Source organism: Sus scrofa, chromosome X (genome assembly GCF_000003025.6).
Source record: "Sus scrofa isolate TJ Tabasco breed Duroc chromosome X, Sscrofa11.1, whole genome shotgun sequence".
In the NCBI taxonomy this organism is placed as follows: Eukaryota; Metazoa; Chordata; class Mammalia; order Artiodactyla; family Suidae; genus Sus; species Sus scrofa.
In genome coordinates, this window is record NC_010461.5 from 10,682 (window position 1) to 33,573 (window position 22,892).

At 50.3% G+C, this 22,892-nt stretch overlaps 1 long non-coding RNA gene across 1 annotated transcript; it reads left to right on the forward strand.

Moving 5' to 3' along the window:
* LOC110257720 lies at positions 423–21,035 on the forward strand. Its single transcript, XR_002340633.1, has 10 exons — positions 423–566; positions 1,288–1,311; positions 3,548–3,610; positions 4,438–4,500; positions 7,411–7,473; positions 9,768–9,830; positions 14,051–14,110; positions 17,587–17,628; positions 18,752–18,787; positions 20,916–21,035. It is a non-coding gene; the product is annotated as an uncharacterized LOC110257720 (long non-coding RNA).

Genomic DNA, 22,892 nt, shown 5'->3' on the forward strand with positions numbered 1-22,892 from the left:
AACCTCATGGTTCCTAGTCGGATTCGCTAACCACTGAGCCACGAGGGGAACTTCCCAGATATACACTCTTATATATAAAATTATCAAGGACTTACTGCAGAGGGAACTCTTTGTGATATCTTTTAATAACCTATGCAAGAAAAGGACCTGAAAAAAATGGGTACGTGTAACCGAATCCCTTTGCTGCACACCTGCGGCTCACACCATATGTAAATCAGGATGCTTCCATAAAATAAAAAAATACAGAGATGCAGGCATTTTCCTTCCGAGATCTTTTTGGGCAGGGGCGTCGGCTTGCCGGGAATGCCAAGAGGTTGGTTTGCCGAAGCAACGGGGAGGGTGTGTCTGGGGGCGGGCTGTGGGCGTTGATTGGCCCCTGCTGAGTTCAAGTGGGTGGCCTTGACCTTTGCCCTGAGGCGGGGCAACGTCAGGGCAGCCGGGGCAAAGGGCAGGGGGTGGACGCAGGCGCCAGGGGCTCTGACCAAGCCCCCTTGCTGCGACTGACACGCTGCGTGTTCCCACAGGTCAAGGCGACTTTGATTTGGCTGATGCTCTCGACGACCCCGGTAGGTGCTCGCGTGTCTGCGGGGGCGGAGGGGGGCGCCTGGGGGAGGCGGGAACTGCTGTGCGTTGCTTGGGTGGGGTCAGGATTGCGAACTCCGGGCCTGAGAGCTCCCGTTGCTGGAGATGGACCCTAACCCCCCATCCTACGGATGCTCAGGTGCGGGCTCAGTCTTGCGTCCCAGGTCTGTGGTCCCCCGCCAGGGCTCTGAGCATAACCCAGGTGGCTTTTATGGCCACCACCTGTCCTGGCTGCTCTCTCCCAAGTCGATCACCTGGCCTGTGTCCCAAACCTCGCTCCACTGCCTCCTGCAAGGCTTTGCTGAAACTTATTTCCTAATGAGCTGAACGGACCACTCAGGAACTCTCTGCCCCTCACACCCTAATTCCCCGCATAGCTGCAGGGGACACCAGGGGGCATACCTGTTAAGGGAGTTTTGGTCTTTTTTGCCCCTGAATACACAATGGAGATGTGCTCCTATCACGTATTTGTGCCTTGAAATTTTCTTTTCTTTTTGCCATGCCTGCAGCATGGTGCTGGGCCAGGGATCGAACCCGCGCCACAGCCACCACCTGAGCGGCTGCAGTGACAAACACCACATCCTTAACCTGTTGCGCCTCAAAGGAACGCCTTCATTTTTTAATTAGGGCATGAACGATGCTTTCTCGGCGATGCACACCAATCCTGGCTGCTTATTGAATGTTCTGTTTTCTTTTTGTCCCCAGAGCCCACCAAGAAGCCGAGCTCAGGTGAGTGGCGATACCTGCCCGGGCAAAAGTGAGGCTGTAGCCGGGAGCTGGTGTATTTGAAGGGATGCCCGAGGGTGTTTAGAGGTTCCTGGAGCAGGCCAAGGATGGGCAGATGGTAAAGGGAGCCTGGTCCTTGCGGAAATGCAAACAAGGTCACTGCGAGGCAGCATTCCTCCTGCGCCGGCTAGAAGCAAACGGTGGAAGATAACAAGTGTTGGCAGGGATACAGACACCTGTGGGACCCTTCGTGTGTCACTGGAGGGGATGGGAGGGTGGAGACACAGCGGAACGCAGTCTGGCGGTTCCTCTGAACGTTTACATACAGAATTTCCTGATAACCCAGCAAGTCTACTCCCTTAAGACCCGAGAGACCTGAACACACGCATTCCAGGAGAAACACACACACTCAAGTTTATTGTATGTAATTCCTGCCTTTGTTCAGGAGAGAACAATGAAGAATAAAGTAAACTTGATTAAATGAAGATGAAGGTACATTTTTTTATTTTTTATTTTTGTATAATGATTTTTATTTTTTCCATGAGAGCTGATTTGCAGTGTTCTGTCCATTTTCTACTGTACAGCAAGGTGACCCAGTCACACATACACGTATACATTCTTTTTCTCACATTATCCTCCATCCTGCTCCATCATAAGTGACCAGATATAGTTCCCAGGGCCATGCAGCAGGATCGCATTGCTTCTCTGGTCCAAAGGCAATCATTTGCATCTATTAATCTCCAATTCCCAGTCCCTCCCCCTCCCTCTCCCTCTTGGCAACCACAAGTCTGTTCTCCAAGTCCATGATTTTCTTTTCTGTGGAAAGGTTCATTTGTGCCATATATTAGACTCCAGATACAACTGATATCATATGGTATCTGTCTTTCTCTTTCTGACTGACTTCACTTAGTATGAGAGTCTCTAGTTCCATCCCTGTTGCTGCAAATGGCATTATTTTGTTCTTTTTTATGGCTGAGTAGTATTCCATTGTGTATATGGACCGTATGTTCTTCATCCAATCATCTGTTAATGGACATTTGGGTTGTTTCCATGTCTTGGCTATTGTGAATAGGGCTGCAGTGAACATGCAGGTGCATGTGTGTTTTTTAAGGAACGTTTTGTTTGGGTATATGCCCAAGAGTGGGGTTTCTGGGTCCTTTGGTAGTTCTATGCATAGTTTTCTAAGGTACCTCCATACTGTTGTCCATAGTGGCTGAGGTACATTTGTTTAAATGAACAATAAAGTTGATTAATTAAACAGAGAAAAATAAAGAATAAAATAAACCTGATTACATGAAGAATAAAGCTGATGAAATGAAGAGTAAAGTACACTTGATTGTGGAAATAGAAAAAAATGAAGAACAAACCTGATTAAAGGAAGAATAGAGTTGATAAAAAAATACACTTAGGTAAGCAGAGACAAATGAAGAATAAAAGAAACTTGATTAGACGCAGAATACAGTAATTTTGATTCGCTAAATAAGGGAAACCACTTTTTAAAAAAGAAAACAAGGGGAAAAAATACACTAGTTGGGATAACGTACCACTAATTACGGTCGAGGTAAAATGATTTAGTGACTGTTAAAAGACAAGGGTTAGAAAAAGCACTTTTAAATTAGTTATAGGCTACAAAACAAGGTGAAAATAATGTTTGGGGAAAGATGGAGAGAAATACTAATGAGAATCAAATGGCATTGCATAGCAGTGTCAACAAAAGAACCGTCAAGGAAAAAATGGTTGTGTGTGTGTATTTTTTTCTTTAAGTTCTAAATTTTGACTTTTTAGAAAAACTTTATTGGCGTAGGGCTGACTTGCAAAGTTGTGTTGATTTCAGGCGTACGGCAAAGTGAAACAGTGGTGCATACACACACACACACACACACACACACACACACACACACACACACACACACACACACACACACACACACACACACACACACACACACACACACACACACACACACACACCACACACCACACACACACCCCTTCCTTTTCAGACTCTTTTCCCATATAGGTTTTACACTCTCTTGAATAGAGTGCCCTGTGCTTGCTACACAGGAGGTCTTGCGACCGAGGCTTTATTTCTAGCTGCAAAGTGATTTTTAGCGGGTCGGTCGTCCCTGTAACCCTGTGACCAGCATCTGTGAATAAAATGGGAAACCTACCATCGCAATGATGGTTTTGTTTTGGAGGCTGCTTCTCATGGAGGGACGTTTTTCTCTTCCAAACACAGACATCTACCCAAAGCCGAAGCCGCCCTATCCCCCCCAGCCGGGGCATCCTGGCAACAGCGGAGGTAAGAGTGCTCACTCATTTCAACATCTCCCTCTTCCTTTATTTATTTACTTACTTATTTAACTAAAAGAGTTTTCCTCTGGGAGCAGGTGCATCGATGCCAATTTTTGTATTTCCTCGTTGCTCAGAGACTCAGACAATACTCTGTATTTTGGACATGGTGCCTTATTGTGATAGAGGTTTTTTTGTTTTTGTTTTTTTTTTGGGGGGAGGTTGTTTGTTTGTTTGTTTGTTGCATTTTAGGGCCACGCCTGCAGGCATATGGAGGCTCCCAAGCTAGGGGTCAAATCAGAACTACAGCTGCCAGCCTATGTCACAGCCACAGCAACTCGGGATCCAAACCCCATCTGTGACCTACACCGAAGCTCACGGCAATGCCGGATCCTTAACCCGCTGAGGGAGCCCATCCTCATGGATCCCAGTCAGGTTCATTACCACTGAGCCACAATGGAAACGCCTAAGTTTTGAGTTTTTTAAAAAGAATTTATCAGAGTAGGGCTGACTTCCAAAGTTGTGTTGATTTCAGGCGTACGGCAAAGTGAAACAGTGGTGCATACACACACGCACACACACACCCCTTCCTTTTCAGACTCTTTTCCCATATAGGTTTTTACACTCTCTTGAGTAGAGTGCCCTGTGCTTGCTACACAGGAGGTCCTTGTGACTGAGGCTTTATTTCTAGCTGCAAAGTGATTTTTAGTGGGTCGGTCGTCCCCTGTAACCCTGTGACCAGCATCTGTGAATAAGATGGGAAACCTACCATCGCAGTGATGGTTTTGTTTTGGAGGCTGCTTCTCATGGAGGGACGTTTTTCTCTTCCAAACACAGACATCTACCCAAGGCCGAAGCCGCCCTATCCCCCCCGGCCTGGACATCCTGGCAACGGCGGAGGTAAGAATGCTCACTCCTTTCAAAATTGGTTCTGATGAAACCTCCCTCTTTATTTTTTTTCCAACTAGGAGTTTTCCTCTGGGAGCAGGTGCATCGATGCCAATTATTTTATTTCCTCGTTGCTCAGACACTCACACAATACTCTGTATTGTGTAGCTGGTACATTATTGCGATGGCATTTTAATCAGGCTAGAGGACAAACTATTTTTCTCACTGTTTCCAGCATTTCTGATAACGTCCCATGCCAGAAAGCCCACTTGCACTGTGCATGTGATATCCTTTATCCTGTTTCTTTGTGTTTTGTGTTTTTTGGGGGTTTTTGTTTGTTTGTGTTTTTAGGGCTGCACCGGCAGCACATGGAGGTTCCCAGGCTAGGGGTCGAATTGGAGCTATAGCTGCTGGCCTACACCACAGCCACAGCAATGCCGGATCTGAGCCACATCTGCGACCTACACCACAGCTCGCAGCAACGCCAGATCCTTAACCCACTGAGCAAGGACAGGGATGGAACCCACAACCTCATGGTTCCTTGCTGGATTCATTTCCACTGTGCCACGATAGGAAGTCCTATCCTGTTTCTTGTTGTTTAAAAAAACTTAGCACGCACTGCTCCCATAAATTTCTTTTTTTAAAAAAAAGGTGGGAGAATGAAGTTCCTGTTGTGGCACAACAGGTTAAGAATCCGACTGAGCGTCTGTGAGGATGCGGGTTCGATCCCTGACCTCGCACAGTGGGTTCAGGATCCGGCGTTGCTGCAAGCTGTGGTGCAGGTCACAGATGCATCTCAGATCCGGTGTTGCTGTGGCAGCAGCAGCTTAGATTCATCCCACAGCCCGGAAACTTCCATATGCCGCAGGTGCAGCCCTAAAAAGAAAAAAATATATATGTCTGTTGGCCAATAGTCCATAAAGTCCAAGCAATCCAACAACTCTAAAGACCTAAAATCGGACCAGGCAGAAGTGCCTGGTGATGCTGACCCAGGCAAGGGCTTTCGGTAGCTTTCTGGAAGCTTTGCGATGGGTGGAAGCTCATCTCCTTGGCGGGTGGGAGTGTCTTGATAGTCAGAAGTGAGGTTGTAAGAAGCTGTTGCCTTGAACAGCAACACAGGACACTAACAGCCATCCTTGGAGGATGATGAAGTCAGTATGTTTCATTTTGTTTCCTTCAGTTGCAACATCCCAGCTTTGTTTCTTGCAAATACTCCTCCCAGCCTTTCTAACAAGTTACTGTCCGATGGAGCCCTGTTCCTCTAGGAGGTGAGGGTGGAAATGCCCCGTGAGAAGTTTCCTCCCTGCAGACTGTTTGGGAGCACGTGCCTTAAACAGGTGCCCAAGGGCTTCTTTCCTCTGCGGCTCCAGGGCATTTCGATGCCAGGCCTCCTGCAAGATGAGTCACTGGACCAGAGCGACTCACCCATCCTGGGGAGTGGGGGGTGGGGCGGGGGGCAAGCCACAGGCCTGGGAAGTAACCCCTTGTGACTCAGGGCTCCGGCAGCTGCCGTGTTCCCAAGCGGGTTGCTTTCCAGCCTTTGTTTTCAAGCTCGGACTCAGCTTTAATTTTTTTTTTTTAATTTTTATGGTAACAGAGTTGATTTCCTAGGTCGTGATTATTTCTGCTGGACCACAAAGTGGCTCAGTGATCCCTTTCCATGTTTTCAGAATTTTTTTTTTTTGTCTTTTTTGCCTTTTCTAGGGCCACTCCCGCGGCATATGGAGGTTCCCAGGCTAGGGGTCCAATCGGAGCTGTAGCCACCGGCCTACACCAGAGCCACAGCAACTCGGGATCCGAGCCGCATCTGCAACCCACACCACAGCTCACGGCAACGCCGGATCCTTAAACCACTGAGCAAGGGCAGGGACCGAACCCGCAACCTCATGGTTCCCAGTCGGATTCGTTAACCACTGCGCCACGATGGGAACTCCTAGAATTTTTTTTTAATTCAAGGAATTTCATTATATTTGTAGGTGTACAAGCATCATCACAGCGTAATCACATCCATTCTTTGTCAGATTCTTTTTCCCACATAGACGACCACAGACGATGGGGTAGAGTCTCCTGTGGGCCCGTCATTCCATAGACCTCAGCGTGCTTGTGCCAATCCCATACCCCCACCTCTCCCCCTTGGTCACCATAAGTTTGTCTTCAAAGTCTGTGAGTCTGTTTCTGTTCTGCAGAGAAGGTTATGTGTATCCTTTTCTCAGGTTCCACATATTCCGATTCCGCGTATAGGTGCTCTCATATGGTATTTGTCTTTCTCTTTCTGACTTCCTTCAGTTAGTATAAGAATCTCTAGGTGCATCCACATTGTTGCAAATGGCATGACTTCATTCTTTTTCGTGGCAGAGTAATATTCCATTGTGTCTATGGACCACGTCTTCTGTATCCATTCATCTGCTGATGGACACTTGGGTTGTTTCCTTGGCTTCTGGGACTTGTGCTGCTGTGAACATGGGGGTGATTGGGTGCATGGATTGCCATCATTCTCTTTGATTGGCTCTGTCACCGGATCATTCCTATTTAAGCCTCTAATCCCTTTAGAAAACAGTGTTTTTCAGAGTCTTTTCCCATAGGGGTTGTTACAGAATAGTAGGGAGGGTTCCCTGTGCTGGACGGCAGGTCCCCCGTTGGCCCGTCATTCCACAGACCTCAGGGTGCACCTGCCAACCCCACACCCCCAGCCCATCCCCCACCTGTCCCCTTTGGGAACTATAAGCTTGTTCTTCTCTGTCTGTGAGTCTGTTCCAGGTGGCTTTGAACGCTTTATTTAGGCTTGGGGATTTTGAGCATTCGTGGATGCGATAAAGAGCAAATACAAATAAGCCGGAATGTCATGTTGTATGTCGGCCTCTCATGGCGTGGTGACAGAAGAAGTCATTCTTTTCCTAAAAGCTTCTTGCTGTTTTCCAACAGATGTCTACCCAAGGCCAAAGCCCCCTGTTCACCCGCAGCCTGGCTCCTATGACAACAGCGGAGGTGAGTCCTGGGTATGGCGATGCTCTCGGGAAGCGTGGGAGGGGCTCCACGGACCCGTGTCCTTGGGGGAGAGGGGAGGAAATACAGAGGGTCTTTGACCAGGAGTCTTTCTGCTCCTCAGCAGCCCCTGGGTGGGGTCGCTTCACAGAGAACACATTTTGTTTGGTTTTGTTTGGGGCTGAAGACAAGATGCAGTAGAGGCGTTGCCTTTGTGGCTCAGGGGGTTAGGAATCCGACTAGCGTCCACGAGGGTGCAGGTGCAATCCCTGGCCTCGCTCAGGGATCTGGCGTTGCCGTCAGCTGTGATGCAGGTCGCAGGTGCGGCTCTGTTTGACCCCTAGCCTGGGACCCTCCATAGGCCTCGGGTGTGGCCATAAGAAGAAAAAAAGAACGCAGTGGGCTCCGAAGACATTTGCCGCCGTTACCAAGGAAGGGGAGCCTCTGTCTCCTGGGTGCTGTTTCCATCTGGGTCTTCTGCGGAGTGTTGGTTCACTTTGTGAGAGCCGGTGGGGGCCACAGCGCCCGAGTTCCTGCTGTGACGGTTGAGTGAGGTGTTGGGAATTCACGCACCACGGAGAGGACCTCTGGGGAAGGGAAGCTGCCTTGCGACCAGGGGACAAACGCAGGAGGTCCAAGATGCCGGCAGACACATGGGCAGACAGGTGGGCGCTGGGGCATGCTGACCTCTGCTGGGCTCTCCAGATTCCCAGCTCCTGTGGCAACAGGGAGTTTCTGCTGCTGCTGCCGAGCCTCTTGAGATTTCGCTCCAACCTTGAAGTCCTGGGGTGCACAACACGCTTCAGAAAAAGCCAAGCGCTGTTTCCCCTGTGCAGGTTCCAGCTCAGGGGCGGTGTCTCCGTCTCTGAGACCCGACCCCTGATCCCGGCTCCTAAACCCCGGTCCTTTCCCTGTGTTCCTCGGCCCGCAGCCCGAGATGACGGTACGCTTTGCAACACGCAATGCCGTGCGAAGGTGTTGTATTTCTTTCCTTGTTTAGAATGAAAGGTCCACACAGGTGGGCAGGAATTTCTGCACAGGGCCCAGGGGAGATGCTGTATAGATCAAATCCTTAGCCGATTTTGGCCACAGAAGGGTCGTGCCAAGTCCCTTCACTGGGGGGCACAAACCCTCCACTCTGGGCTTGGCTTGAAAGCTGCAACAGTCCCCCCCCAAAGGCTCTGGTCTTGTGTTTTCCAGTGTCCCTAAGATGTTCCTAAGTGGCCCTCGTAAAGCTGTCCTCTGTGCCAAGGTGTTTCAGGACATACGCCTTTATTTGTTTGTTTGTATCATTTTAGGGTCACACCTGCAGCATATGGAGGATCCCAGGCTAAGGGTTGAATCGGAGCTGCAGCCGCTGGTCTACACCACAGCCACAGCAACACAGAATCCAAGCCGATTCTGTGACCTACACCACAGCTCACAGCAACGTCGGATCCTTCACCCACTGAGCGAGGCCAGGAATCGAACCCACGTCCTCATGAAGACTAGTCAGGTTCGTTACCACGGAGCCATGACGGGAACTCCAAGACGTGTCTTTCAACACAGCAAAAGGCATCTCTCAAGCTCTCCAAAGCCTTCATCTACCTTCCTGAAGATGCTGCCGTGTGTTCTGCCTCAAACGTGTGTTGGGGGGCAGGACACGCCATGACACCCCTTCCCTGGGGGTCCCTGCGGCTCTGGGAAGGCCTCGCCAAGGCGGTGATCCTGGCCGAGAGAAAGCAGAAGGACCCCTGCCTGCCTTCTGCATCTTACGTTTTTTATTATGGCCACACCCGAGACCTATGGAAGTTCCTGGGTTGGGGACTGAACCCGAGGTGCAGCTGCGGCAACACTGGATCCTTTAAGCCATCGTGAGGGCTTGGGGATCAAACCTGCACCTCTGCAGCTACCCCAGCCACTGCAGTCAGATTCTTAACCCCCTGCCCCACAGAGGGAACTCCAGCACATGGGAGGAGCAAAGCGTGGTGTGGAAAATGGGGGCCCCACTCAGGCTGGAGAGCATCTGGCAGTGGGGGGTGGAGCTGAGGCTGGAGGCCTGGGGGTCCGAGAGCGGAAGGGCCTGGCTTCCTTCCTCCCCGGCTGGCAGTTCCTCTAAACGCTCAGGTGGCCTGGGGTCTGTCTCACCAATGGCCCTTCCCGGGCTGGTGGCTTCCCCGCAGACCCCTGGCGTCTGGCCCCCGGCACCTCTCCAGGACCCCACTGTCATAGGCTGTCCCCGTGCCCCTTCCCACAGGCTGGGGTGTAAAGGGGGCCCTCAGCTCAGCGTCTTGGGATGTCCTGTGCTCTGTCCGCAGGTTTCCTGAGTGACAGGGACCTCAATGACGGCCGATACCCGCCCAGGCCCAGGCCGCCTGCAGGTACATGGGGGCGTCTGTGACCTGACGGGACAGGGTCTGGGAGAGGCTGTGGCCCTGCGTGGAAACTGGGGTGCAGGCTCGCCCCTCAGCCCTGCACGGGATGGGGGGGTCCCTGTGTCTGTCCACCCAGGGCTTGTCAGGTGGATGAAGGTGCCGTGGGACAGAGTCCAGTTCCATTTAGAAGCTAGTGTGGTCTCTATACGTGTGTGTGTGTGTGTGTGTGTGTGTGTGTGTGTGTGTGAGAAGCTGTGTACACCGGTTCCTTTACACGTGCACATCTTTATGTGGCTTTACAGACCTGTGCCTCTTTTTTAGTCATCACGTTTGAAAGCCTTTATTTTTATTTTATGTCTTTTTATGGAGGGACCTGCGGCAGGGGGAAGTTCCCGGGCTAGGGGTAGTGAATTGGAGCTGCCGCTGAGACCGGCACCATGGCTCATGGCAACGCCGGATCCTTCACCCACGGGGCGAGGCCAGCGATTGAACCCGTGTCCTCATGGATACGCGTTAGGTTCGTTTCCGCTGAGCCTCCGAGACAACTCCTGTTTTTAATTGTTTTACATTTTATAATATTTGTAGTTGCACAGCCATCATCACAACCCAATTTCAGCACACGCCTCACAGACTTTGAAAAACGTATGGTCACCAAAGAGGCGAGGCTGTACCTGTGCATCTTTACGTAGATACTGGGTCTGTACTGACCTTTGCAGGTGCAGCTCTGTGGGGAAGCGTTTTTCAAATGCATTTTCACGGTGATACAGTGGCCGTATAAGATGAGGGGGGTGTCACAGGTCCAGACGCTTAGCCGAGGCGCTTCTCCCTGGCAGTGTGACTCCCACTGTGGCCTTTGCTACTGACTCTGTCTTGTCTCCTAATTACCGTTTCTTTTTTGGGAGCGACAACACTTACAAATCTAGTCTCCTCTCTGTATCTTTGTATTTGTGTATATATAGTTTATCCATATAGCCTCACACAAGTATGTACATATTATGTATTTATACAAACACACCCGCAGGTATCTTTCTCTCTATATATGTAGATAGCATGATGCATGGTACTTTCATAGTGTGTGTATATACCTATGCATACGTGTACCTTTATAAATGTATGGACACACATATACATCCTTTGTGTATACGTGTGTGTTTCTTTCTTTTTTTTTTTTTTTGTCTTTTCGCCTTTTTTAGGGCTGCACCCGCGGCATATGGAGGTTCCCAGGCTAGGGGTCGAATCGGAGCTGTAGCCACCGGCCTACGCCAGAGCCACCACAATCAGGATCCGAGCCGCATCCACAACCTACACCACAGCTCCCGGCAACGCCGGACCCTTAACCCACTGAGCAAGGCCAGGGATCGAACCCGCACCCCATGGTTCCTAGTCGGATTCATTAACCACTGTGCCACAACGGGAATGCCTATGTGTGTTTCTATACATATCTTTTTACGTATGCTTGGGTACACACAGCTTTCTGTAGGTTTATGCATGTTAATCCATGTGTTTGTCCACGTGTATAAAATCTAAAACACATGAGAACATTTTTATAAAATTACATAAGGTGTATACCTTTTGATATGCATGTGTACGTGTGTCTTCTAGCTTCATAGAGGCACAGACGTGTATAACTCCATATGTGTGTGTACGTACCTCTTTATATGTGTATTTATATCTTTATATAAGTAGATAGTTACATGAGTAAACACCTTTATATGTGCGCATATCTATATCTTTATGTATGTTATGTATCCTCATAGGTTTATGTACCTTCAAATATACCTTTATACACACACACACACACACACACCACACACCTTTTTCTGTGTATGTATCATTGTGTCTCTATCTAGATATGTGTGTGTATAAATACATTGATATGTGTTCATGTCTACATCTTTATATAGGTATTGTATATCTTAAATGTATACCTTTCTGTATTTACACATAAAATTGTTATATAAAAATATATACCTGCATGTATTTACACATAAAATTATTATATAAAAATATATACCTTTCTGTATTTACACATAAAATTATTATATAAAAATATATACCTGCATGCATTTACACATAAAATTATTTATAAAAATATATGCCTGCATGTATTTACACATAAAATTATTATATAAAAATATACCCTGTATAAAAAAAATAAAAATATATACCTGTATGTATTTACACATAAAATTATTATATAAAAATATATGCCTTTCTGTATTTACACACATATACTTCTGTGTGTGGATATATCATTACATGTTTATCTATCTATACATGTGTGTATATAAATACCTTTATATGTGTTCCTATCTTGATGTATGTGTATAGATCTTTATATGTTTATATCCCTTTATACGTATACACATAGAGGCTTCTCTGTGTGCGTGTGTATATATGTAATTGTATGTGCATCTCTCTATACATGTGTATGAATAATTAGCTTTACGTGTGTTCATATCCATAGCTTTCTAGATGTATATGCTTTATATGTTTATATCCCTTTATATATACACACAAACTTTTCTCTGTGTGTATATGTATCACTACACGTCAGTCAATCTCTATATGTGCATATATACGTTTGCACTCACGTATAGCTATTCTGAAACTTGTGGGGTGTCCCCCGTCTAATTGGCGTGTGACCAGCTGCAGACACGCTCTGCTCTGCACGGAGCCGTATGGACCGGGGTGCGGGAGACGCCCCCGTGCCTGGGCGCCGGAGGGGAGGGGAGACCGCGGGGCTTTGTTTTCCAGCAGTTGAGGTTTCTGGCTTCTTTCGTCCTGCGACTTTCGTTGGGGAAGAGCTCGGAGGCTTGGCCCCCACTCCTTCCCCGGGGAAAGAGTCATCACCCAGGCAAGCGTGTGGCGTCCACTCATCTTTCCTCTGATTTTCTTTCATTTTTTTCAAGGCTTATTGAGGTGGAGGTGTGATCCTTTGTGCTGGGCAACAAAGGGACTCAGGGACCCATGTCACAGCGTTCTTTCTTTTCCCACAGAGATGAGCACAGAATCCTGGGGAGCGCTCCCTGTGCTGCTCATTGGCCCGCCACTCCATAGACCTCAGGGTGCACCTGCCAACCCCACCCCCCCCCCCCGTCCTTCCCTGCCCCCACCTGTCCCCTTTGTTGACTCTAAGTTTATCAGTCTGTGAGTCTGTTTCTGTTCTATGAATCAGTTCCTGTGCATCCTTTGTTTCTTTTTAAGATTCCACGTAGAACTGATTTCATGGGATGTTTGTCTCTCCCCGTCTGACTCTTCTGTGAGGCTTAAAGACCTTGAAGACACAATTGGTCTTCAAGGGACGGCAATAACCATCAGGGAAAAGGAAAAGTGCCTGCCCTCTGTTTTTTTATTTGTTCGTTTTTTGGCAGCACCCATGGCATGCATAAGATCCCGATCTAGGGATTGAACCCGTGCCCCAGCTGTCACGAGAGCCACAGCAGTGACGACGCCAAATCCTTCACCCTCTGAGCCACAGGGAACTCTTGCTGAATGTTTAATAAAGAACATCGACCAGGAGTTCCCTCATGGTGCAGTGGAAATGAATCCAGCTAGGAACCATGAGCTCACGGTTCGATCCCTGGCCTCGCTCAGTGGGTGAAGGATCCGGCATTGCCATGAGCTGTGGTGTAGGTTGCAGATGTGGTTCGGATTCCACGTTGCTCTGACTGTGGCACAGGCCGGCAGCTACAGCTCCGATTCAACCCCTGGCCTGGGAACCTCTATATGCCGCAGGTGCAGCCCTAAAAAGACACACACACTCAAAAGAACATTGATGATAACATTGAAAATCAGTTATCCTTTAATAAAAACAAATAAATGCATCACAAAATACACAAACAATGGAAAAAGAAAAGAAAAGAATGTTTACGGTGGGGATTGCGTGTCGTCATCCTTCTCGCGGAGGTGACCCTACCTGGGTGTCTGCAGCAGGGACGAGTCAGCATTTACTCGGAGCCCTCGGGGGCGTGCGTGTTTTCTGAAGGCACAGGACTTTCTTCGGGCTCCCGGTGGCTGAGCTTTCCCGCCCCGAAGCCGTGACTTTGGTGGGGAGCCTCCTGTGAGCATCCCCCAGGCCCCGATCTTTGCCCCATGGGGCTCTCCTCTCTTTGGGGTGACTCTCAGGCCTGGCTTTGTGCCATGGCCCACGTCCCTGGGCGGACACCGGCTGGAACCCAAACTCCACGGCTCAGAGCCTCTCACACCCATCTTCTCTCCCGCAGGAGGCGGTGGCGGGGGCGGCGGCTACCACCCCAGTCACGGCGGCTACGGAAACCCATCCGGTACACCCAGCACCGGGGCTCGTGGGGGTGGTGGAGCTGGGGGGGCATTTCTGGGGCTCCCAGGTTTTTTTCTTGTTAGGGCCGAACCCAAGGCATAGGGAAGTTCCCCGTTAGGGGTGGAATCGGAGCTGCAGCTGCAGGTCTATGCCACAGCCACAGCCACAGCCACAGCCACACCGGACCTTAACCCACTGAGCGAGGCCAGGGATCGAACCCGCATCCCCACGGCCACTGTGTCGGGTTCTTCACACGCGGAGCCACCATGGGAACTCGTCCGGGTGCCAGATTTCTTCTCCCTCGTGTCGTCCTGCTGGGGTCTCGGGTGTTGGAGGTCTCTGTGCTGCTGCTTCTCTTCTGAGCCCTGGCTGCTGACCCTCTGCTGGGCCTCGCTCTGTCCTCCAGGAGGGCAGGGGCTTCCTGCATACCTGTGTCCAGGTAACAAGAAACAGAGCAATGGGCTACGAGGCTCACCCCAGGAATTTGGGTTCTTTGTTAGGATAGTGGATTCTGCCAAGAAGGAAAAGAACCTTCCACAGCAGCGATAAACAGCTTGCTGTCTAGACCCAGCTTTTCTCAAAGCCATCTGTGGATCTTGGAATCTTTATTTTATTTTATTTTTTTAGGTCTGCACCTGCGGCATATGGAAGTTCCCAGGCTAGGGGTCGAATCGGAGCTGCAGCTGCCGGTCTACACCACAGCCACAGCAGCACTGGATCCAAGCCGCGTCTGCGACCTATGCTGTCCTTGCATCGACACCAAATCCTTAACCCACGGAGTGGGCCAGGGGTCTGCATCCTCGTGGACACTATGACCGGTTCTTAACCTGCTGAGCTGCAAAGGGAACTCCATAATGCCAAGTGCTTAACCCCTGGGCCGCCAGGGAACTCCGAGATGAGACCTTTTAAGATCGACTCTCTTAGCAACTTTCAAACATCCCAGTGTTATTAACATTGAGCCCCGTGCCAGACAGGCCGTGCCCAGGACATCATCATTTTGTAACTGGAAGTTTGGCGCTTTTGTCCCCCCCCCCAATCCATCCACGCATATGCAGAGTGTTCTTCTTTTTCCGTTTGCCATTTGTCAAGTTTTGAACACCTTCCGTGAGGTGACCAACTATCCCTTGTTTTTTGGGGTTTTTTTTTTGCTTTTTGTTTTTGCTTTTTAGGGCCGCACCTGTGGCATATGGACGTTCCCAGGCTAGAGGTCACATCGGAGCTGCACCTGCCAGCCTACACCACAGACACAGCCACAAGGGATCCAAGCCGCATCTGCGACCTACACCACAGCTCACGGCAACGCCAGATCCTTAACCCACTGAGCGAGGCCAGGGAGCGAACCCACAACCTCACGGTTCCTAGACAGATTGTTTCCGCTGCGCCACAAAGGGCACTCCTGGCCAGCTGTCCTTTGGCTTGAGGTTCCTCTATTTCATGCAGGGGCCAGGCAGAGTGTGGGATCGTGCCGCGTTTATTTGCACGGCAGGCTTTGGAAAAGACACACCCATGTGTGGTCTGGGTCCACCTGGATGAGGCTGTGAGTCGGCTCTGAGCTTAGCAGTGAGGTTTGGGGTCACGCAGAGGCTGGCGGAGGCAGCCAGCTTCTCCCTGCTGATGGCACGACGTGTCTGGCGTGATCCTTCCTTAGGAAGGAGGCACAGGGCTAATGTCTGCCTGCCCGGCGGCTGTGCCCGAGGGCTGTCTGCTCCTTGTAAAGTGGAGAAAATGTTTTACGACGCATCTTTCCAAGGGCTGGCTGTCAGCGGCTGGTTTCCCTAACACGCGCTGCATGAGTCAGCTCGGGACCACGCAGCGAATACCCCAGACGGGGGCTTCCACACCAGGCGTGATTCCTCCCGGTCCTGGAGGCTGGCGCCTGAGCCCCCGGGGCGGGCAGGGCGGGTCCCTCCCGAGGCCTCTCTCCTGGGCGGTCGACGGCCGTCTCCTCCCTGTGTCCTCACAGGTCATCCCTCTGTGTGTGTCTGGGTCCTGACCTTGTCTTCTTCTAAGGACCCCTGTCTTGGGGGGGTCAGGACCCCCCTCGTGACCTCAGCTACCTGCATTCATCCCCTCTTGAAAGACCCGTGTCCTAACACAGTTACATTCTGAGACCTGGGGGCCAGCGCTTCAATATATAATTTCATGGCAACACAATTCGGTGCATAAAAACCTGTGTCCCCTCGAAAGAGAACTTTTACTTTTATTTTATTTTTTGTCTTTTTTTTAGGACCACACCCAAGGTACATGGAGGGTCCCAGGCTAGGGATCCAATCGGAGCTGTAGCCACTGGTCTACACCACAGCCACAGGTCTATACCACAGCCACAGCAACACAGGATCTGAGCCGCATCTGCAAGTTACACTACAGCTCACAGCAACTCTGGATCCTTAACCCACTGAGCGAGGCCAGGGATCGAACCTGGATCCTCATGGACACTGGTCAGATTTGCTTCGTCTGAGCCACAATGGGACCTTGTGCTCAGAGGAAACGAATGTAATAAAGTGAATTTATTAAAAAAGAGGCCTTTTTATTAAATGCCCCCTCGATATTTAAATAATACCACGTAAGCTATTTTGCTTCAAAATGAATCAACTTAGCACCATGTGTCTTGTTTTCATCCTAAAGCTGTGTTTGAAAATTGCTCTTTAGACGTAAGAAGGAAATCTTATTTCTTTTTAAAAAGTGTTATGTGGGGAGTCCCACGGTGGCTCAGTAGGTTAAGAAGCCAGCTAGTATCCACGAGGACTCAGGTTCAATTCCTGGGCTCTCTCAGTGGGTTAAGGATCCCACGTTGCTGTGGCTATGGTGTAGACCAGCAGCTGCAGCTCCAAGTCACCCCCTACCTAGCCTGGGAACTTCCATATGCTGCAGGTGCAGCCCTACAAAGACAGAAAATACTTTTTTTTATGTGGCCTCACCTACAGCACGTGGAAGTTTCTGGGCTAGGAACTGAATCTGAGCCACAGCTGGGGCAACGCCGGATCCTTTAACCCCTGCACCAGGCCAGGGATCAAATCCCCCCTCCCGCCGTGACCCAAGCCTCTGCAGTCAGATTCTTAGCCCACTGCACCACGCGGGAACTCCTGCTTTATTTCTCATTAGCTGAGATGCCTGTTCATTATCTTCATTTCTGTGGGCTTCTCCTCAGGGGCTGGGCTTTCCCTGACTGAACGGGAAGCGGGTTTGGACCAGCTTCGGGCGAGCTCCCGCTTTGGTAATGCGGCTTCAGTGTCCTCTCCTGCCTGAGTTAGCAGACCGTGCTGGCTCTGCAGGCACTTGCCCCAGCTCTGCGTGGTCAGGGGACGCCCTGGGGTGCCCCTGCCCCTTCCCTCAGCTGGGGGACAGTGGATGCGGTCTTTGCAGGCTTCCACGGCCTCTGCGGGGTGGGGTGCCCACATTCCTGGTGGCGCTGCGTTTGGACATGTTGCTGAGATGTCCTGAGGCTGATCTTGCGTTTCCTGTGGCTTCTCTGTCCTGCAGGAGGAGGGCGGTACAGACCTGGCTCCCATGGGAGTAATTACGGTAACGCAGTTGTTTCTTAGAGGCTGCATGAGGACAAATTGTCCTTCTAGAGAACTTAACACCCGTGGAGGCACTGCTGGGAGGCGTGTCCTGTGGGTCCTGCGCCGCAGTTCCCCGGCCGCTTGGGTCCCTAATTTCTGTCCTCAGGTGTCACCGAGGCTCGGGGATGGGTTTTGCATGGGGGCAAATTGAAATCCTTTCAGGAATGAAAGCCTGCTTCCACACGTTACTGTGTGCATACGTGTGTATAGATGCACGTGCCTGCCTGTGCACACAGGCGCATGGCTGGGTGTACACTCGTGCACACGTTTGTAAACAAGCAGACATGAGCTCACAAGTGTATGCATGTGCCTTGCCTTGTGCATCCATGCATGTGTGCATGTGCCTTTGCTTGTGGTGTGCGTGTGGATGTGTGCACGTGTGTATCTGTGTGTGGCTCTTGCATGTTCATGTGTACACATGTGGTTGTGTATTGTGCATGTGTGTGTGGAGAAGTGTGTACGTGTCTGTGTCCATGTCCACGTGGATGCCTAGATGCATGTTTGTACGTGTGTGTGGTTGTGTGGACATGGGCATCTGCTTGTATGTTGCACTTGGATGCATATTGTGGGCTGTGCATAAATTGCACGGGTGTGCATGGATGTGTACGCTGGTGTGTGTGTTGCACGTGTGTGCATATGTGTGGGTATGGGCAGATGCTTGCATGTTGCGTGTGCACGCACATTGTGGGCGTGGGTGCATGTGTGTTGCATGTGTGTGGGTGTGAGCATGTGTTGCATGTGTGTGTGCGTGGACACGTGTCACACGTGTGCATATTGTGTGTGGACATGTGTGTGTGTGTTGCATGTGTGTGCACATGTGCATATCCCCTGAGCCCTGAGGTGAGAGCCACATCCCTTCTGCCCTCGTCACCTGTCCTACTGCCCCCTTAGACGTAGCACCCGCACCTGCCTCTCAGCACTGCCCATGCCCACCTCCCTGCCGGGAGGTCAGCTCGTGGGCACAGAGGTTTTCGTCTGCCCTGCTCGTGGCCGCGTCCCCGGCGTGCCATGTGTCTGGCTGCAGAAGGTAACGGACCAGCTCTTCCGAATAAACTCATGATGGTGTGCTTCTGCCCTTCCAGGTGGGGGCGACTACTCCACGTACGGGAACCCACAAGGTAACGCCCAGGGCAGCCCGCCCGACCCCTTCTAGGAGGAGCTCTCCATGTCACCGTGGCAGCGGCAGTGTAGACGTGTTATCATGTCAACCCAAGGACCTCCATGAAGGTCCACTCTTGCTAGGCTGCTTAGGAAGCTCCCGACAAATGCATCCATTCTGCAGGTTGGGGCTCCTTCCGTGGGGGTCAGTGGAGGAGAGTCCAGGACTGTCCCAAGGCTGGAAGATGCCTGGGGGCTCTGAGAGCAGGGCTGGGGCTCTTGGACCTGCCACTGTCTCACCAGTGGTGTCTGTCACTGACCACTGCTGCCAGGCAGCCACGAAGCAGAGGAGAGGGGTTGTCGTGGCATCCAGCCCTGCAGAAGCCCCCAGAGGGCACTGCCGGCCCCATCGCAGGCCAAGGAGGGGAAGGTGGGCTTTCATCCTGTGTCGCTGGAAAGATGGGGTCCAGCCTCTTGGCGATGCAGCGTTTCTGCCTGCCTGACTGTGAGGCTTGCAGGAGCCACTGATGCTTCAGGAGAAGAAAGGGATGGGGGGGCCTTTCCCACCCTGAGGGTCCCCAGGCTGTGGGCCTTCCTGCGAATGGCACAGATGCTTTTCTTCTCAGAGGCAGCAGGTGGGGAAGGAGGGGTGCACCCAAGGCAAGAATCCAGGTCTGACACTCCGTTTGATGAGGTCCCACGGTGGGACAGAGGGACCCATCCTGGACCAGGCTAGAGGCAATAAGTCTGCTCTTGGAAGGACCGTCTTGAAGGCAGGGGCTAAAGGATGAGTGGGGGGTGCAGCCAGGACAGCAGAGAGAGATGCTGAGCTGGGTCAGGCTGGGTGTGTCCCCAGGAACACCAGTCGTTTGTGGCGTGTGATGGGGGGGGGTGGAGGCTACACTGGAGACTGGCCAGATATGGTTCGTGAACCGTGGGTGTGTCTTCACTTTTTATAAGCTTAATTAGAAAGAGGCTGCCTCGATTTCCACTCTGTGATGCGTGGATCAGAGGACCAGCTGAGCATCATGAAGATCAGCCCTGAGGCCCTTTTTCTTCCCAGACTGGACAGGATGGGGAGCTAAATTAGGGTGTAGACCGTGGCGGTGGGGAGAAGAGGTGAGCTGAGAAGGTCACTGGGTCGTTACCACTGGGGTGATGTGATTCATTTGTGTGGGATGGCCGAGAGGAAAGAGGTGTATCCGTGAGCTGTGCCGCGTAACAAAAGAGCCCAAACCATCATGACGTATAACAACCAGCATGTCTTAGGATTCGGATTGTGGCAGGACGAGGAGGAGGAGGCGGGTTAAGTGAGTCAGCCTTCGATTCCCTCCTACTCTCAGAAGATTGTGAGAATAACAAAGCAAGTAACCATGCTAATAGACATTCAAAAGGCACTAAAAAACAGGCAGCCGTGTTCTGTTGGCCAGAGCCCCGATTCTGAGGATGCAGACCTGGGCCCCACTTCCCAGTGGGGACAGCCACCCTCTGCAGTGAGAGGGTCTGGACCATGGGAGGGGAGCCCTGGAGATCAGGGTCCAGCAGGGGACAAGGTGAGACAGAGTCATCAGGGACCGACAGATCCCTGGGTTCCCTGGCAACGTTCTCCCGAACATCACGGGAGCCACATCCACAGCGGGGCGTTTATCCATCCCCTGACACGTTGGGAATGTAGCCAGAGCAGACATAGGATGGGGACACACTGAATTTTGCACACCAACCCTTCCCACCGTGATCTCTGTGCGGGAAAACCAACTCTTCCCTTAGGGCTTATGTCCCGAGTCCTAGTGTGCTTGGAGGGCATGCCTGTGGGGGCATTTTTGGTTCATTGGGGTTTTTTTTGGCATGAGTAACCATTTGACATCCAAAAGGATACACATTTATCCAAATAAATGGGGACAAAAACCACATTAAGCCTGTCTCCCGTACGACACTGTAGGATGCTCTTGGCGGAGAAGATGTGGGTCCTGAGCCCACTTGGGTAAAAGCAGCATCCCTTCCTCAGGGCTCTTGTGTGAAATCTGCTCATTTTTCCGTGCCGCGGAGGGCAGGGAGAGTGAGGCATGTGACCGCAGCGTTATTTACAATACACGGGTGTTCCTGCTGCCATGTTTTTCTCAGACCACCTTGCTTTTCTTGCTCCTGCAGGCAACACGATAGCGAAAATCGTTTCTCCCATAGTGTCCGTGGTGGTGGTGACGCTGGTGGGGGCGGCGGCCAGCTATTTCCAGTATAACCGGAGGAGGAACTGTTTCCGGACAAATGGCAAGTTTGGCTCCCGATTTTATCTTCCTTAGGTGTCAAAAACAGAAGGCATGTAACAAAACAGACAGGGACGGACAGATGAGGAAGACAACCTCCCCATAGCTGGTGGGGTGGGGCAAGATGGGACGTGGGGGTAAGAGATACGAAGTACTGGGAGTTCCCTGGTGGCAAGTGGGTTAAGGATGCTGCTTTACTGCAGCGGCTCAGGTTGCTGCTGTGGTGCAGGTTCGATTCCTGGCCCAGGAACTTCCACTTCCAGGTGCAGCCAAAAAAAAAAAAAAAAAAAAAGAGAGAGACACACACACAAATTACTATGTACAAGTAAATAGCTACAAGGATCTATTGTACAGCAGAGGGAATACAGCAGACGTTTTATACTAACTATAAATGGATTATAATCTATAAAAGTATTGAATCACTGTGTTGTAAGCATGAAACTAATATACTCTCCATCAATGATGCGTCAATAAAGATTTTTTTAATAAAATAGACAACGATGAAGACAACTTACCTCCGATAAGCATATCCTCACATGAATCGTACGAATCTAGGAAATTTGTTCTTAAAATGAAAAATCTAGTTCCCACTGTGGCTCAGCAGGTTACAAACCCAACATGGTGTCTGCGAGGATACAGGTTCCATCCCTGGCCTCGCTCAGTGGGTTAAGGATCTGGCTTGACCTTGGCCGTGGTGTACTTGGCAGTGCAGCTCTGATCCGACCCCTAGCCCAGGAACGTCCATATGCCCCAAGAGCAGCTGTTAAAAGACAAAAAGTGAATGATGAAAAAATGGAAAATGCCTCATTTTAGTTACATTTTATTACTTTTCCAAAAGTTAAAAGTGGAAGCTTTTTAAAACATGGGACTGAAGGGTTGATTTGAAGGCAAATCTAAATGATGGCTTTTAGGATCTCTTTGTGTTATCAATTTTTTAAATGGAACTATAGTTGCTATACAATATTATATAAATTACAGGTTACAATATAGTGATTGACCATTTTTATTTTATTTTATTTATTTTATTTTATTTTATTTTATTTATTTTGTTTTATTTTTTTTTTTTTTTATTTTATTTTATTTTATTTATTTATTTTAATTTTATGTCTTTTTAGGACCACACCTGCAGCATATGGAGGTTCCCAGGCCAGGGGTCAAATAGGAGCTGTAGCCGCCAGCCTATGCCACAGCCACAGCAACGCCAGATCCGAGCCTCGTCTGTGACCTACACCACAGCTCATGGCAACCTCGGATCCTTAACCCACTGAGCAAGGCCAGGGATCGAACCCATAACCTCATGGTTCCTAGTCAGATTCATTTCTGCTGCGCCACAACAGGAACCCCGATTGACTATTTTTAAAAGTTATCTCTAGGGAGTTCCCATGATGGCCCAGTGGGTTATGAACCCCACCAGTATCCATGAGGATGCAGGTTCCATCCCTGGCCTTGCTCAGTGGGTTAGGGATCTGGCATTGCTGTGAGCTGTGGTGTAGGTCGCAGAAAGACCTCTAGCCCAGGAACTTCCTATGCCATGGGTGTGGCCCTAAAAAGAGAAAAAAAAAAAAATTCCATAAACCTGCCCATGGCCTCCCTCTGCTGGTGGCTGAACCAACCTCCCGGCCAGGACAAGCCTTGGTCTCCATAACACCCGACCCTGCAAGTTTAGGAGGAAATGGAGCTTATGAAACACAACCTTACTTTCTAGACCACATGCCCTTATCACTATAGAGACACTGGGTGTGGGTTTTGCTTGCATCTTTGGCCAAAGTTTGTAAGCCCATGTGAACCTTGTGAGCTCAGGGCAAAAAGTGGGTAAGGAGAGCAAGGCTTCATCTCAGGCACAAACATAAGGAGGTGGAGCGGT